This window comes from Amblyomma mixtum, chromosome 8, assembly GCF_055824585.1.
Source record: "Amblyomma mixtum isolate Tamu chromosome 8, ASM5582458v1, whole genome shotgun sequence".
In the NCBI taxonomy this organism is placed as follows: Eukaryota; Metazoa; Arthropoda; class Arachnida; order Ixodida; family Ixodidae; genus Amblyomma; species Amblyomma mixtum.
The window spans coordinates 94,936,740-94,952,917 of record NC_143019.1 but is presented as its reverse complement, the minus strand read 5'-3'; the positions used below and the strand labels follow the sequence as shown (position 1 = coordinate 94,952,917).

The 16,178-nt window shown below is 50.1% G+C and overlaps 1 non-coding gene across 1 annotated transcript; it reads left to right on the top strand.

Moving 5' to 3' along the window:
- The first annotated feature begins 7,945 nt into the window (after window positions 1-7,945).
- TRNAS-ACU (transfer RNA serine (anticodon ACU)) lies at window positions 7,946-8,021 on the top strand. Its single transcript has one exon. It is a non-coding gene; the product is annotated as a tRNA-Ser (tRNA).
- The last annotated feature ends 8,157 nt before the right edge of the window (window positions 8,022-16,178 follow it).

Genomic DNA, 16,178 nt, shown 5'->3' with positions numbered 1-16,178 from the left:
TTGGGTCCGTTATGTAAGAGCAAGCTTTAGTTTGGATGCTACGCCTTCTAGCTGGGTCAGTCACGATGGAATCGCCGAAAGAGCAACGCATCACATGCAAACATGCAGCGTACTGTTTCTTCAAAGCACGACAGAATGCTTTACAGAAATGACACTACAGTTTCACGGACCGTGCAAGGAAGACATGATAGCCAATTAGTATGCCGCTGCAGCCTTGGCTGCGGAACAAGAACGCCCTCCGTTGGCTACTGGCATTGCGTAGCGCGATATATATTTATGGCCCTTGCCGCACAACCAAAAGAAAAGAAAGAAATGTACCAAAAGGAAAGTAACAAAAAAAAGAAGAAAGAAAGGAGCAGACGTGCGAAAGCACGTGTTTAGCTTCACTGGCTCATGATCTTGCTTTGCACCGTCGTCGGCACGTCTGCCGACGATATCCGACTTAGGTTAACACGTTCACTGCGTCGTGGCCCACCGGTGGGTCACGCAACGCAGTCCAGCCGTGCTGGCGCAAACAACGAGGCGTTTCTTGCAGTGCGGCGACGATAGGCTTCCACAAGTGCATGAAAATGCGTTTCCACTATCATATCACTGATGGCGGTAGAGACATAAAGCACGCCTGTATTTATTGTCATTGGCGCTTGCAATGTTTCTGATGATAAAGCTGACGGCTATCAGGAAACGGCGCAGAAAATGTTCCAGCTACCTGCTCCAGCCTTATGTTCGGGCGCTTTCCACGCGCGCAATGTACTTTTGAAAGCGCTCACAATGTGTTCAAGAGGTCAGCTGAAGAATTAGTCTGTCCTATTCGCAATACCTTGGTTCACTCTCAGTGCCAAGCCTCGTGGTCCTCATCCTTGTGCTTTCCATTCTTTACGAACATTCAAAAATCGTGATGGACTGTCAAAAATTCGACGGTGGTACAGAAAACCAGAAGAAAAGACCCTGCGTTGGAAGCGAATCCGCCGGGACACACGGCAGCCCAAATACGAGCAGAACTCCTGAACATAGACAACGCTTTAGACATGGTGAGCTGGTGGCCCCTAAGACGTTCAGTTGCAGATGCTGTGATTTTAACTGTTTTTTTTCTTCGGAAAATTATTCTGGAAGTACTTCAATAAAATGTCGAGTTTGAGGTTTTGTTCTTGAGACTTGGGGCTTAGTGAATGCTGAAACGCAGGGTTACGTGGCGTTGCCCCACAAAGGGGAGCTGGTCGGTGGGCACTAAACGTAGCAGGCAACGGCTTCAAAACACAAACTCTTTATTGTTGAAACTTGTGCATGCCCACGAAAAGAAAGAAGAATCTAGGGCGCGAGAGCCAGAGGCACTAGTTCGGACCAGAACGACCGAAACTCTTGACAGCGCTCTAGTTACATAAAGCAGAAATTTTGTAGATAGAAAGGGCGCCGTTTTTCAAGGACATCCTAGAGAATGTGTTTCAGTCGCGTTTACTGGGGATGAAGCGAGCAGAGTAGCGGTAATAAATGAGTGGATAAATTCTCCAGTTGCCGTACGCTACAAGGATCCATTATCCATTTTGTTTTTATGATCCTTTTGGTCCTCTACGTCAGGGCAATATTGTTCGATGACGTAGCCGTGCCGTTCAAACGTCCGTGGGAAGCGACCTGACTATTGGCTCATTGGCGACCGGACCTCACTATTGGATGCACCTCGCAACCAATATTGAACCGGAGCACGCAACGAATGGCGAAGGCTATCGTCAACGCGAGTATCCGCTGCCTTTCATTTCTGTAATTGGTCGACTGCTGCTTTCTTCTGATGATTCCGTCACCCTTATGTCACGCGAAACGGAGCGGAAAATGTACAACCCCAAGCAACCACCGATATCCTTCGGACGGCCGACAGAGGTCTGTTTCGGATGTTCTGTACGTCCGCTGAACATCCGCAAACAGCCGGTAGACGTCCGTCGGCCGTCCGAAAGGTGGCCAAAGGTATACGGTTCGCCCGACGACGGACGTCCAGTTGAGTACGTCCATTGGCGGATCTTTCTCGAATATTCGCATATATGGTGCATGCGTGCTTTATTCACTCCGCGCGATGCAATAAAACCAAAAACAATTTGATGCATAGCACGCATATTTTATTGTGGTTGATGATACATCAGCAGAGCAATAGGTTATATTCGGAAAATTTCTAAATGTGACTCTTCAAATGTGGCAAGCTTGGGACACACATCCGTAATCTTCCCACCCACAGGATTTCTGAAATAAAAAAGAACGCGGCAAACATCAGTCATGTGAAACAAATGGCACAATGCAGCAGCCCAAGTTAAAAACATTGGATCCAATAGAAGTGCTGCAAGTATAACAGACAATGCACTTTAAGAAACACCTCAATAAGTATAAGGCAATAACATCTCTCACTTTTCCACACCACATTTGACAATGTATCTGCTCTTTATTTATTCTCATGGGCCTTAGGGCACTAACCTGCGCAGCAGTGTACGCGACTGCGCACAGAAAGCCGCAAAGCTTCCGTTGCGAACCACTGCGAACTACACGTGCTTCCTATGGTCTGCCTTTCGCGCGTTGTCACTCTTTATACAGGCACAGTGAAACTAGCGATGCCTTAAAAATTAACAAGATGCGATAATACTCCGTCCCGCAACTTTGAAGAGGAGTGGGAATTAGACGCGCGAGTTGAGGGCTCCCGCAGCTGTGTGATGTAGGCTCCCGAAAGTGTGAGAACAGCACACACTTGTGGAAGCCATCTCCTCGCGCTTACTGCTCCCACTGTCCTGTGAACGAATGTTATATGAGCATGCTGCATTGTCCTAGAAGCAAGTTCCAAGAAGTGTACTGGATACATACCTTCGTAGGCAATCACATGTGCACTAAGCCTTCTTCAAACCAAGGTCGACGCAGTACGGGATTCCGGTGTTCCAGAAGACCTTCAGGCGCTCCTCGTATCTTTCGAATTGCTTAAGTTACATACTACTTTCGTCCACAGACCGAACAAAGCCACACATTATAATAACAGCTATAAAGCTCTGCGCGACAACACTATGCGACAAATAAACTACGGAGCCTACGGAGCCGTACTGATGGATTGGATTGGACTGACCGCAAACTGACATCTATGATGATGGTGATAGCAGAATGCACGGGATTTTGATTCTTAGGAATGGTTTCAATGGCAAGTTTAGCTGTCTCACAACTCCACTAATTTGGAGAAGTTTTACAAATATAAAACTAGTCATTGAGTTTTTGCAAAATTCTGCAACACCTCCTTCTCCTCTTAAATTTAGCTCGTTGGCGGCTCTTGCACTGCAGGTAGGAGTGGAATCGCACCAATTTACAAACATCTTCGCGTCAAACTCTCCAACTGATGCAAATAAAACTGTATACATACACGAAAGACGCGAATTTTCTGTGAAATAAAAAACGTCCATACTCATGGCCTAGGAAAATACTCGGCCTTACATCCTTCGGACGTACACCTCGTCTCTCATGCGGATATACAAAAGTGGACACTGTCGGTACGTCCGGCGGATGTACGAATACGGATATCCGAAATCGGATTGTGTTAGTACGTCCGATGGACGTCCGATCTCGGCAAAGGACGTTCGGATCTAGCTCGTACGTCCGACGGATATCTGTGGTTGCTTGGGACGGATTCTTATAAAATACGGCCCCAGGTAAAGCAACTTACAGGAAATGCACGGGCAAACCACGCGATGACTTTCTTCGCTAGCATACACGTTTCAAGTAGCCCGCACAAGCTATGACCACCGAAAATGCCAGTAGAGCCATCTTTCAGCTGGTGGAAGTAACAGTTTCAGAAGTGTGCCCCGCCGGTGTGTCAGACCGCACCCGAGGGAAGCATCAGGTGGCCCACCGGTGGGCCACGACGCACAGAGATCAAAACTATGGTAAGGGGCTACGCAGTGAATGTGTTAAGCTCTGATCTAGGTTAAGCTAATGGGATCTGTGCCCGCCGCAGGTGGAAGTCGATGAAGACGGCAATGTGCAATGCACAGCACGAGATTGTGTCCCAGTTTAATACGAGGCGTGATCGGCTGCGGCGACTCCATGGGCACTTAAAGATCACATTTTTTGGTGCTCATAGAACTGTTTAGCCTGTGAAAGAGTCGCATAACAGATCGTTACGCAGAGTCACCACGTTCATCGAAGTCTCTGTTCACAGAGCAGTGTGCGATCTATGGTGCGGGCGGTATATGCTGCGCAGGATTGACCTCCTGCCTGGCTCTCTTTCCTCGGTGCATGCGTGTGTCTCCCGGAATTTTTATGTGCGGGCAAAGTGAGAGATGGATGCTGGTGAGACTGTGTTTGACGGGTTGCGCGATGCCGCCTGGCTAAGTCGGCTCGAAGAAAAAAAAAAGAAAAAATCCGTAGCGACAGCATAGTGCTCTCGTGCAGTGGCCAGCGAAGCTGATCTGTTCCAGCCGCTGCGGGTGCAAATCTCAGTCGCGGCAATATTTCTTTGTTTATTTATTTATTCGCCATTGTCAAGGCTTCAGCTATGACCCGGCTTTTGCAGCTTAGATCGTGAAGTAGAGCTATCGCTCAGAAAACCTCCTGACGCTGGTCTCGGTCCTTCCTGCTGCCAAAACAGTTCCCAGGAAATGACTAAGCTTAGAAAGCTGCTCTAGTTGGAGGTTTGTAACACTATGGCTCATCTTTCCAGCTCAAATAAAGCACGCGGATAAAAGCAGAATGGACACCACGGTAATCATGGACGCTGACACACCTTATGATCACACATCTGTCACGGAGACCGCGGTCGTCAACGCATCGCCAGGCTGTCATGTGTGATCTGACTGCTGCGTGTCCATGTGTTTTATGTGAGCCGGAAAGATGAGTCATAGTGCAAGCTTTCCTAGGGAAGCGTGTGTATTCGAGCTTAGAACACGGCTCTTGATCACACACGTGCTCCTTGAAACCTCTACGTGACACAATGTGAAACCTACGCATGGCCTACATGATTCGCACTGCAGACCACGCATGTGCATGCTCGTGTGTATTAGGACATGTGAGTGTGTGCGTCAGAACCCGTCTCTGCACCTGTGCTAGGAGTGCATCCCTGATAGTCAAACCTGTATGATCATACTTAGGTGGACAAAGTTTTCTGTTTGTAAGGAGGGGCCATGTCAGAAGACTGTATAAGTGATATGAGTCGGTGGTGCGGAAGAAATGGACTGCGGATATGCTACGCGCCGAATCATTATTGACGAGTGCCAGTTTGTGTGCGCGTGGACAACTCTCTTGACCGGGTCACCCCATGCAATTTCTTGTATCACGACATCATCCCCCTCCAGCCGCACTGTACAGCTCCGTTCCCTTCCCCGTTCACGAGGGCGCTGTTGCGGGCTAGTTGGTTAAACATTGCTTAAAAGGGAGCAGCGCAAACACGAGACAGAGGAAAATGCAGCACAGACGCTGACTTACAACTGAAGTTTATTCAAATGGTGCACGCACTTTCGCCCGCTCTTCCGTGTGGAGCAGCTGGCTATGGTCACATTGCCGCCGGCTGACCACTACGGTTTTCCTCTCATTAAATTTTGCTTTCTCTCCCTTTAGTCACTATGGACGCCCGTCACGAAGCTCTACGGTGGACCTAGGAAAACCTATCTGGTGCTGTCACTTCTTCTTTGAGGCGGGGGAACGTTTCTGATAAAGGACACTTCAACTGAGTTTTAGTTGTGGAAACAGATTGGGATAACAAAAATAATTGATTGCGCATAAAAGTGTTTTATAGAAGAAAAAATTGGAGGCTTATCAAGGTTAAGCCCAGTGGATGCGAAGCATGTCCTTAGCGTTTGGAGGCATCTTGACCGCATACACGCCCGGCGCAGACGCTGGCGCGGTTGCGGGCACAGAGACTGACGCGACGGCGGGCGCGCGCCGCCTCATCCCTGGCGTGACGTCACATATCACGTGATGCAGCGACGGTGGCGCCGCCGCCGCGTCGCGCGCGACGGCGCGAACCGAAGCGTGGAGGCCTCCGCCGGGCGACGTCCGACGGCGCGATATGAGGCCCCATCTGCAGCCGGTGTGACGTCATCACGTGACGTCACATCATGTGATCTCACTTCAAGGTCAATGGTGGCCACCGCCGGGAGGCGACCGACGGCGCGATATGAGGCCCCATCTGCAGCCGGTGTGACGTCATCACGTGACGTCATGTCACGTGACCTGCTTGAAGGTCACTTGAAGGTCAATGGTGGCCACCGCCGGGCGTCGCGCGAAGGCCCGAAACCTATGTTAATATGCTTCGCATAAAATGATACAATTCCGCGAGCATGGAAGTCTGCAGTGCGAGTAAATCCTTAAAAGTTTTAAGCAAATGATGTTGTTGCCGTGAAAGGGGGATTCAAAATACTCTCAGTAAGAAACCGAGACGGACGCTCCCGATGCAAAGGCGTCAGAGGACTTCAACTTGGCGTTATTTGATTGCTTTTTGTGCTTTTTGTGGTGATTATATCGTCGCTTCAAATGCAATTTCCTGGAAGACATGAAATCGTCATGAATTTGTATGTGGATGTCAAGAATGGGCAATTGTTTGTGGCATTTCGTCCTGTGCGCGTCTTTTTTTTTCCATGTACAAGTTCTGATTTCTAACCTGAACTTAAGGAATTTTAGATGGTCGCCAGTTTATTCTTCCCCTGCTCTGGCCCGAAAGGATGTGCTCAAAAATTCAGGTCATGGCAGTAAACCGTAAAACTGCGCGCAGTAACACCGAAGACTGCGGGCGCTTGAACTACTTCACATCAACTCTGTGGAACGGCGGCTGTTTCGGCGGACGTCCCATGCGGAAGCGTGCTTCTGTCCTATGTCTGTATGTTCCTGATGGAAGTGAAACTACTGAGTACGTCTTGGGCAATTACATACGGACGACGCATATCTGTACTATGAGTACTAGACTGGTTGCTCTGAAGGTGAAGGACAAAATACCGAAAGAGTCTCTGCAGTCGTTTGCGCAATTTCTTGAAGAGTGTGAGCTAGACCATTATCGTCCAATACTTGGTCATTATACGCAACAAACAGATTGAAAAGAGCAAGAAGTCGCTGATACAGATCAAAACGGCAACGTCACGGGTACATCTAGGTTCGTCAGTCGTGCGAACCGCTGCTCGCACATTGAGCCGACACGACTGCAACCTTAAGCTAATGTGATTCGGATGTTTTGCATAAAATATTCAAGAAGATAAAGCCATTCTCATCTCATTCTCAAGGAACGTTTCATCTTTTAAAGCGGAATGTCCCCGAACTTGATCGGTCTCTGTACTTTTTTTTTAATCCAGCGGGGGTGAACCATGCGTCAACACGGGAGCATGTAAGCACTTTTCAAATGTGGGGTCTTCACGTCTTACCCGTGTTTACACTATCCCAGCCCCTACCACTTTTCCTCTACCCCGAGGATCAGTCGAGAAATTAAAGAGGAAATAAAGGGGAAAGAGCCGGAGCTTCTTTCTTCAAAAAAGGTGTCTGGGCTACGTCAGTCAGCCGGGCGTCGCACTGACAGAAATTGCCTTGCTTCATCTATTTCTTCGCTATTTGTTGATGGCTTTCTTCTTGGTTCAGAATTACATGCACGGCCAAGTATCGATTTCGCGCTCATCATAGACAAGCTCAAGAGAGAGAGAGAGACAGAAGGACGGAGAGGTAATTTCAAGAGAAATCAGCAATGCTGCGGTGTGGAGAGAGCTGGTCGTTCTGTTGCGCTGTGGACAAAAATTAGTAGTTCTTCTACTGCGAAAACTAAGGCAGCGATGCTCTGTCAGTCATAACAGCTTCTTTATGAAACCGTCCACCTGTCGGAAAGCCCGTTTACTCTGTCACCTTGAGAACGTTCCCTGCATAGCTTCCCTCTCTTCTGCGCCTTGTTCACTTAGTTTGTGCGTGCGGCAACAGTCTTGCGGTATGTTGTACACAATCTTGTGAAAGCGTCACTTAGCGACCCGCCGCCGTGGCTCAGTGGTTAGGGCGCCCGGCTACTGATCCGGACTACCCGGGTTCGAAACCCGACTGCGGCGGCAGCGTTTCGATGGAGGCGGAACGCAAAAGGCAAACATGTGCTGTGCGATGTCATTGCGCATGAAAGATCTCCAGGTGACCGAAATTGATCCGGAGCCCTGCACTACGGCACCTCTTTCTTCCTTTCCTCTTCCACTCCCTACTTTATCTCTTCCCTCACGGCGCGGTTCTGCTGTCCACCGAGCTATGTGAGACACGTCGCTGCCTTTCCCCAAAACCAATTTCAATTTTTTTTTACTTAGCGGCTTCGTCGTTACAGGCCTCTAGAGCCTTTCAATGCAGCTGTGTATATGCAGTGGGCATGAACGACTCTTTCTAATATCTTTTGCATGTCGTCATCATCTCCATTACTCCCCAAGCAAGAAATTTCCCTGAACACGACAAAAGCTTGCCCTGACAATCTGCGCTCCCGTGTTCCGGCCCCCAAGCTTTACTTGCAAATCATGGCTTGCCGTATCTATGACCATTATTTTTGCCAAGAGCCTGATTTGAGAGGGATTTATGGCCTTCTGTCACCGCTCCCCACATTTTGTCATCCGCAGGTTTTCACATAACGCAGACCAATCTCTCGCTGCAGAATCGTTTCACCCGTCTCATCTGCTTCCTTGTTGAGAAGAGCTGGGTACCACTTGCTGGGGACAACTGCCCGACCTCTCGCTCAACTCTTCTAACTTATGGAGCTCAATCTCTCGCTGCAGAATCGTTTCACCCGTCTCATCTGCTTCCTTGTTGAGAAGAGGTACCACTTGCTGGGGACAACTGCCCGACCTCTCGCTCAACTCTTCTAACTTATGGAGCTCAATCTCTCGCTGCAGAATCGTTTCACCCGTCTCATCTGCTTCCTTGTTGAGAAGAGGTACCACTTGCTGGGGACAACCACCCCACCTCTTGCTCAACTCCATTTCTAACTTACTGAGCTCAGCCTTTAGCTCCAGTAATTTTGCTTCATTCTCACGTTCACGCTCACGCCTCTTTTCCTCTTTTTCCCGCTCTTTCTGCTGTCTGAGCTGCTCTTCCTTTTTTTGTTCGATGAGGTTCCATGCTTCACTGAGCTCCTCATCACCTGCCCCCAAATCAGCAATTGCCTGAATGATCACGGGTTTGCGTGCCAAACCCCTTGTATCAATTCCCAATGCCTTACACAACAGCAACAGGTCCGGCTTTTGCAGCTTCTGTAGGTCCATGATAGTTCTGAGTCTGGGCTATTTCCAAAACAACTATGCAAAAATACCAAACCTCTAGGATTTAAGCACAGGTCTCTACCAGTTCTAAATTTTAACCCTCTTTTAGAACCTGGTCCACATCAGAGAAAAAGCCAAGCACTCACCCACACATGTGATCATGTCCCAAGACAGCTGCACTCTCGCTGGCCGACCGCTGTTGCCGCTTGTAGCTTCAGATACCCATCGCTGATCCACACTTGTTGGGTCTTCGGATCCCACCGCTGATCACCAGTTGTTATAACTCGTGGTAGCAGCATCCCACCGCTGCCACCAGTTGTTATAGCTCGAGTAGCAGCATCCCACCGCTGCCACCAGTTGTCATAAGTTGGGTAGCGTGACCAGTTGTTGCGTCTCTCTGGGGGCTCGTCCGGGATGAGGAAAGCGTCTGAAGCTTCGGAGTTTGGGAAACGAAAAACAAGCAGGTTTAATGGCACTCTTTAAGACACTTATTTACATACTGCAGATTAGAATAGAAGAGCAAATAATAAAAAATTAAGAGTTCATAGCGTCGAACGTCTGGATGGGCCTTTTCGGCAGGGCCCAGAGCGTTCGTTCTCACTTAGGGCGCTGGTTATATACCCTAACGCCCCTTCACCAGGCTGCAATCCAATGCGACGCACAGATCGCCAAAGCACAGCACAGCACGGAGGCACCTGGTGCAGAGTCCACGCGTGAGAACTGGCGAGGAGGAAACGCAAGTCTGCACCTCTTTCGCACTGCGGTGCAACATTACTGCAAGCAGCACGTGTCCATCGAACACAGGTGTGGCGTAGGCATCCTGGCGCCGCGGCCGCATCTGCTCCGGCTTCCTCCTATTCGTTCCAGTTCCTCTCAGACGCGGTGAATCCCTTCTTCCCTGTCGTCTGTCCACCAATGGTCGCTTCTTGCGGGGTACCGAAGAGAAGGTCGTTCGCACCGAGCCCAGCGTGGGAAGAGCTCGATCGGCCACTTCCCAGCTAGTCATCCTTTTTTTGGTGGGGTCATCTTGGGGTAAAACGACCTTTCGAAATTTCCGCTGCTGAATCCGCCACCGTGATCATCGCGAGTCTCAAGCTGAGTCGTCACAGGATGTACGTGACATGTCAGCTCTGCTGTTGCACTAATCGTGCGCACCAAGCAATCTTTACGGCGGCTCCATGTGAAAAGACGTGGCCCTCTGGAGTCACCTCTCTGCGTGCTCGGTCACAGCTCTTTGCGAGGATCCTGAAACGATTTAAGAGTGTAGGGTTGGCCAGGCACATAGGACAGGTGTCGGAGTATAATGTTGGGTGCATGAGATGGAGGTCTGGAATTATGTGCGTCTGTATCTGCCTCCAAGAGACGGCATCTGGGGTGTCTAATTTCCAAGAGGTGCAGTGAAGCGTCTTTTCAAAAACGCTGAACCTCGATGCGTTCCTTATACCTGGAAGGTAGAGGGGTAAAAGCGGGCATGGTTTGTGGTTCCGCTCGTTTGATGATGCCAAGAGCTAGAGCATGTGCCTTCTCGATCGTTTCTCTCCATCCCCTCGTGACCTGGGGTCCAGGTGATTTGGTTGTGCGTGGTGAGGGGTGTAGCTAGGTGCCCATGAGCCAGCTGACGGGCTTAGGAACTCGGCCTCTCAGTACGTTTCGACACGCGTGCTGTGAGTCTGTGATCACATGAGCGCTCTGGCCTTGGGACTCGTAATGCCTAATGGCGATGGCCATGGCGGTGGTCTCTGCGGCCGCTGGTCTTCCAGCTCTTAGAGAAGCAGTGAATAGAGTGGAGAAACGGTGGTCCACTGCCGCCACTGCGTACTTGTGGGAGGGAAAGAAGAACGACAGAAAGAGGTCCCTTTGCTTGAAGCCTCCAGCGAAACGCGGCCACTGCGGCCGGGTTCAAACACGGGAACTCCTGCTCAGCACACCTTTCCAGAAGCCGCGCCTCGTGATCTGCGATAAGTAAAGGGCAGGCTACCGACAGCCTATTCAAACAGAGCTTTTACTGAGCCATCAAAACAAAAACAAAAAGGGAAGGCAGTAAAGTCCCATATTTCAAGGTGGCGTCCGTTTTCTTGTAGGCGGAAGAGGATAAACCTTATTTCTGAAGACGAATGTAGCAGATGGTGTGCGGTTATAGCCCCATCAAGTGGTCACGAGCCCGTGGCGTTCGGCGACTTCTAGGGCTCTTGTCACAACCCGGATCTGTGTGTCCGAGTCGGAACTGAGCAATGCGACCTCCCACTGGTCTGGATTCGAGAGCTGCAAACATCGAGAAGGGGAGTCCCGAGGGCCAGCCCAGAGTATGTGGGATAGAGTGGCATGTTGGCCACACAGTTGACAGGAAGTGGAGTAGACCCCAGGGTATATGCGGGCATATATCGCGGGGTTGGGCGTTTGGAGTTGCCTCCACGCAACTTCTTGGGGTTTGGTGACAGAACTATGAGCGGGGGGATATAGAAGTGTATCTAAGCGGTAGTGCATGGCTATATCATGAAATGTAATCATACGGTCTCTCGCCGTCCGCAGGACGGGCGACACCACATCTCAGTCGACGAATCCTCGGGCATAATTGTGGGCCGCCTCGTTCCTCAGATGGGATGAGTGCGCAGAGACCCAGATCAATTGGATCAGGTGGAGTTTGGGGTTGGTGGAGTGGAGGAGAGATAGGGTGACAGGGGAGACCAGGCCTTTGGTGAAATTACGAACCGGCAGGTGTCGGGTAGAGACGGTGGCTGTCGCAATAATAAATTAGGATTTCGCGGAACCGCAGAAGCGGTTTATGAGCTTCTGAGCCATGAGAGCTAGGATGAGGAGCCCGGTGTGTGAGCGCTCGGGCGGCCGCATCAGCGGCCTCATTGCCTCGTAGACCCTGGTGGCCAGGAGCCCAGATCACTTTTGTGCGAGTTGGATCGGCGAGAGCGCGTCTTAGAATTTGCGAGGCAAGAGGTGATATTTCGCCTGCAAGATAATGTTCACAGGCCCGGCGAGAGTCTGTGATAACCGTTTTCGATTTTGGATCGGCGGCAGCGAGAGCTATAGACCTTATGCGAAATGCACTGCCATCTAGCGGTCGCCGCGCGCGTTCCGCCAAGTTGGAGGATAGCCGCCGGATTCACGGCACGTACTGGTACACGCTCGTCGCGCGCGCTCGAGTTTCACCGCCTTCAATATCCTCACATATTGCTCATTGCCTTGCTGTACGCAGAAGGGTCGCAAAGAAGCCCAGGGAAAAAAGGCAAGCGGGCTTGATTTGAGCGTATTTCTTTGGACTGCGATCCCCGACGTCCGCGGCACAAATGTTGCAGAACCGTCGCTACATGTCGAGACATCGCGCAACACATTTCGTTATCGCCATGTAGCAAATGAAATTAGAAATAAGCTTTGTAGACACGAAGAAATTATCACACAAAAGCTGTTTTTCTGCTGCTGCGATTATCGGCCTCGCAAGAGAGTAATCGTGATCAGCTGTTCAGTGGTACGGGTCGCGCTTTGTGAGAACCGTCGCTCCTAGAGTTATCCGCCCCAGCGGTTACACGCCTTAGTTTTTAGTGCGAATATTTGTTTCGACGGAAACACTAGCAAGGGTCAAGTGCCCGTGGCACAGAACGTTTGCGCTCTGCAAGTCAGTCAATCGTTTCTGTTAGACCAGGGAAAGGTGCCTATTTTGTGGAGCTACGGCTTGTATGCGTGTAGCGATTTCACTGAACCGGCCGGTTTCCACGAAACCGTGTGTTGTGTGTAAAAAAAGAAAGAAAGGACCGTAAGGGCAGCCGCTCAAGCGGTACCATAGTTCCAACTAGTAGCGGGAATGCATAACGCATGTAGAATCCTCCAAAAATATCAGTGCACAACTGCTTGCTCGTCGTGGTAAAACCATAGACACTGCTGCATTCACGGGCTACGTGTTTTTAACGGCGCGATAGTCCAAGAATGGTAAGCACTTGTGTAGTGGGGTCGTGCGGTGACCCAGGGGTCTATGTGCCCGGTAATAATAATAAAATGTTTTCTCTCTCGGTCTAGGGCACTAGGGCAAACTAGGGGCTCTAGAGCACTAGGGCAAACAAACAAATGCTGTATGAACTTTTCAAGGAAAATGAAAAGCGTCGCATGTTTAGAGGCCACTTTTTTCGACACTACCAACATGAGCGTGAAGTTTACTATCGTTTGCTTTCGGTGCCTACACAACACACAGAAAACGCAACCACAACAACAGCAATTCAAGCAGCACGCCCGTCCGCAAAAAGTATCGAACCAAATAAAAACTGATTCAAACTAGACCGAAATGCGCACATTTATAGCCGTAAACGGAAATTACACTTGCTTCGTACATTTCTTGGTGTTCAGTGTCGGCAAACTGACGTAGGACTCCGTGAAAAACTGTAGCTCCGTACTCGGTGGCTTTCGGAAAGTGGTTTGCACGCGTAGTAAGTGTCTGCGAAGTCACTTAGAAACTTGGGCAGCAGAAACACGTCGACTGACCATTCAGTCATGTCTGCAGGCTCAAGTGACAGTAAATAAGATTTTCGAGCCAGCACAGCAGTAAGGAAGCTAACGCAGGGCACGCCTAAATCCAGACAGCAGAGGCGGAACGAGCTTCTGTCATCCTCCAACATGGCGGATTTCCACTGGTTCTTCTTTTCTCCGACAGATGGCAGCAATTTTGCATAAGGTCTATTGCGACTTCCTCCGCTAGTGTTGAATTTGGGGCCCGAAAAGATAGCCCATCGACATTCATTCCCCGGTGGACTACGGCAGCCGTGAAGAATCCCGCGGGCGACGGCCCTGTGATGTCCACGTAATAGACGCCCTCTTTATAGCCATATTGCCTCTCAAGCGTGCGAACCCGCGCTTGTCGTCTGCCTTCATGTGAAGCCATGTCCATGTTACGCGGGAGCGGAGCGACCAAGAGCATGTGGCGCCACAGCACCGGGATGTTCTCCGTCCCCTCTGGTATGCATGTGTGTTGGATGTGTAAGCGGTTTAGCAGGCGGCGCCCAGGCACCGTCTGCGATAGCCGCGTATATTGGTTCACGAGGTGGGCCTTCCGCAACTCCTGATAGGAGTTTACCACTCCCAGCGCCTTCAGTTTGGCGTTGGAGGTAGCCACCGGGAGGTCCAGTGCTAGCTTTGTTGCCTTCCTGATGATGGCGTCAATGCGCTCGTCTTGTTGTTTGGTGGTGCGTAGGTACGGCACGTCGTATAGGATCCGGCTGGTCACGAAGGCATAGGCGAGCCGTAGCGCGTCCCTGTCCCGCAGACCACTCCGCTTGTTGGAAACACGGCGGATCATGCGCCCTACCTGTTCACCTATGCTCTTGAGTTTCGCTATAGTAGAGTCCGGCCTAAGTTTGTTATTGATGAACAGACCCAGGATCCGGAGCTCCGCCACTTCTCTGATGGGACCGCCCGACAGAGATATGTGTAGAGACGTGTTGTCCTTGTGGTTTGTCCTGACGTGTAGAAGCTCTGATTTGGCGGGAGCACATTGGAGATCACAGTCGGCAGCATATGCTTCTACTATGGAGGCGGCTTGCTGAAGGCGGTCCTCCATCTCCCCAAGGCTCCCCTCGGTGGTCCAGATTGTAATGTCGTCTGCGTAGAGTGCGTGTTTTATGCCATCCACCTGAGCCAGTCGGCCGGGCAGGTGCATCATGGCGATGTTGAAAAGGAGCGGTGATAACACCGCCCCCTGTGGTGTACCTCGTGTACCCATAGAGTACGGGCCGTATTCCTCGTCCTCGATCTGGAGGAGTGCCTGACGCGCAGAGAGGAAGTCTCTGACATAGGCGAAGACCTTCGCCCCGCAGTTAGTGGTGTTCAAGTTAGAGAGTATGGTGCCATGTTTAACATTGTCAAACGCCCCCTTAAGATCGAGGGCGAGAATGGCCTTATCGTTTTGTTGCATGGCTGTGGGTCGTATTATGTCCCTGTGTAGTTGGAGTAGGACATCCTGTGCAGACATGTGCGGGCGGAACCCGAACATAGTGTCTGCAAAGAGGCCCTTACCCTCCATGTATGGAGAGAGGCGATCCCGAACCATCGTCTCCATGAGCTTTCCCACACACGAGGTTAATGAGATGGGTCTCAAGTTGTCCGTAGTCACGGCTTTACCTGCTTTGGGGAAATGCTAGAGGTGTACTGTGCGATGTCAGTGCACGTTGAAGGACCCCAGATGGTGGAAATTATCTTGAGCTTAACCTCTTTCTCTCCTTTCTTTCACTCCAACCTTCCTCACTTACCTTAAGGCGCGGTTCAGGTGTCCACAAAGATATGTAAGACAGATACTGCGCATTTCCTTTCCTCAAAACACCAAAACCAATCCGGAACCATTCAATATATAAGCGGCGTCCCTCACAGCACGAGTCTCTTCGGGACGTTAAACCCCATTAAGCTTTTATATCTTCCACTATAGCACATAAAGTGGCGTCTACAGCATGGAAGAAAAAAAAAGATTTTCTGAGAATGCGCGGAATTAAACCAATGGCCTCCAGACTGCGAGGCGAGCACGCAGTCCCTATACGTCGCCAAACCCTTTTTCTATTTAAACGTGTATTTACAATATTGAAACGATGTTTTATTTACATGAAATATTTACAAAGCTTCTAGGAAACGGCATGAAACAGGCTGAGTCTGTCTCTGTCTCTCCATAGCCCAGCAAACCAAAAACCTCTCAGAGACGTCTATAGCTAGACGTCTCTGAGAGGTTTTTGGTTTGCTGGGAGAATTCCCTCAGGTGAACAACCATCTGATGGAAATGAGATTTCGTCGAAACAATTGATTCACAATGTCGGTCCATCACTGACATTTTCTGTAAACTGTGTAGTACAATCAGACACAAAATCGCGTTAATTCTTTGCGTATAAAGGTGAACCAAGCTTGTGCCTTTCCTTACGACTGTCTGGTAATGAGCAATGAGGCAATGCCTTCGCATTCAAAGCACGTAAGCTGCCTTACGTGCCTTGTGTGGTTTGTATC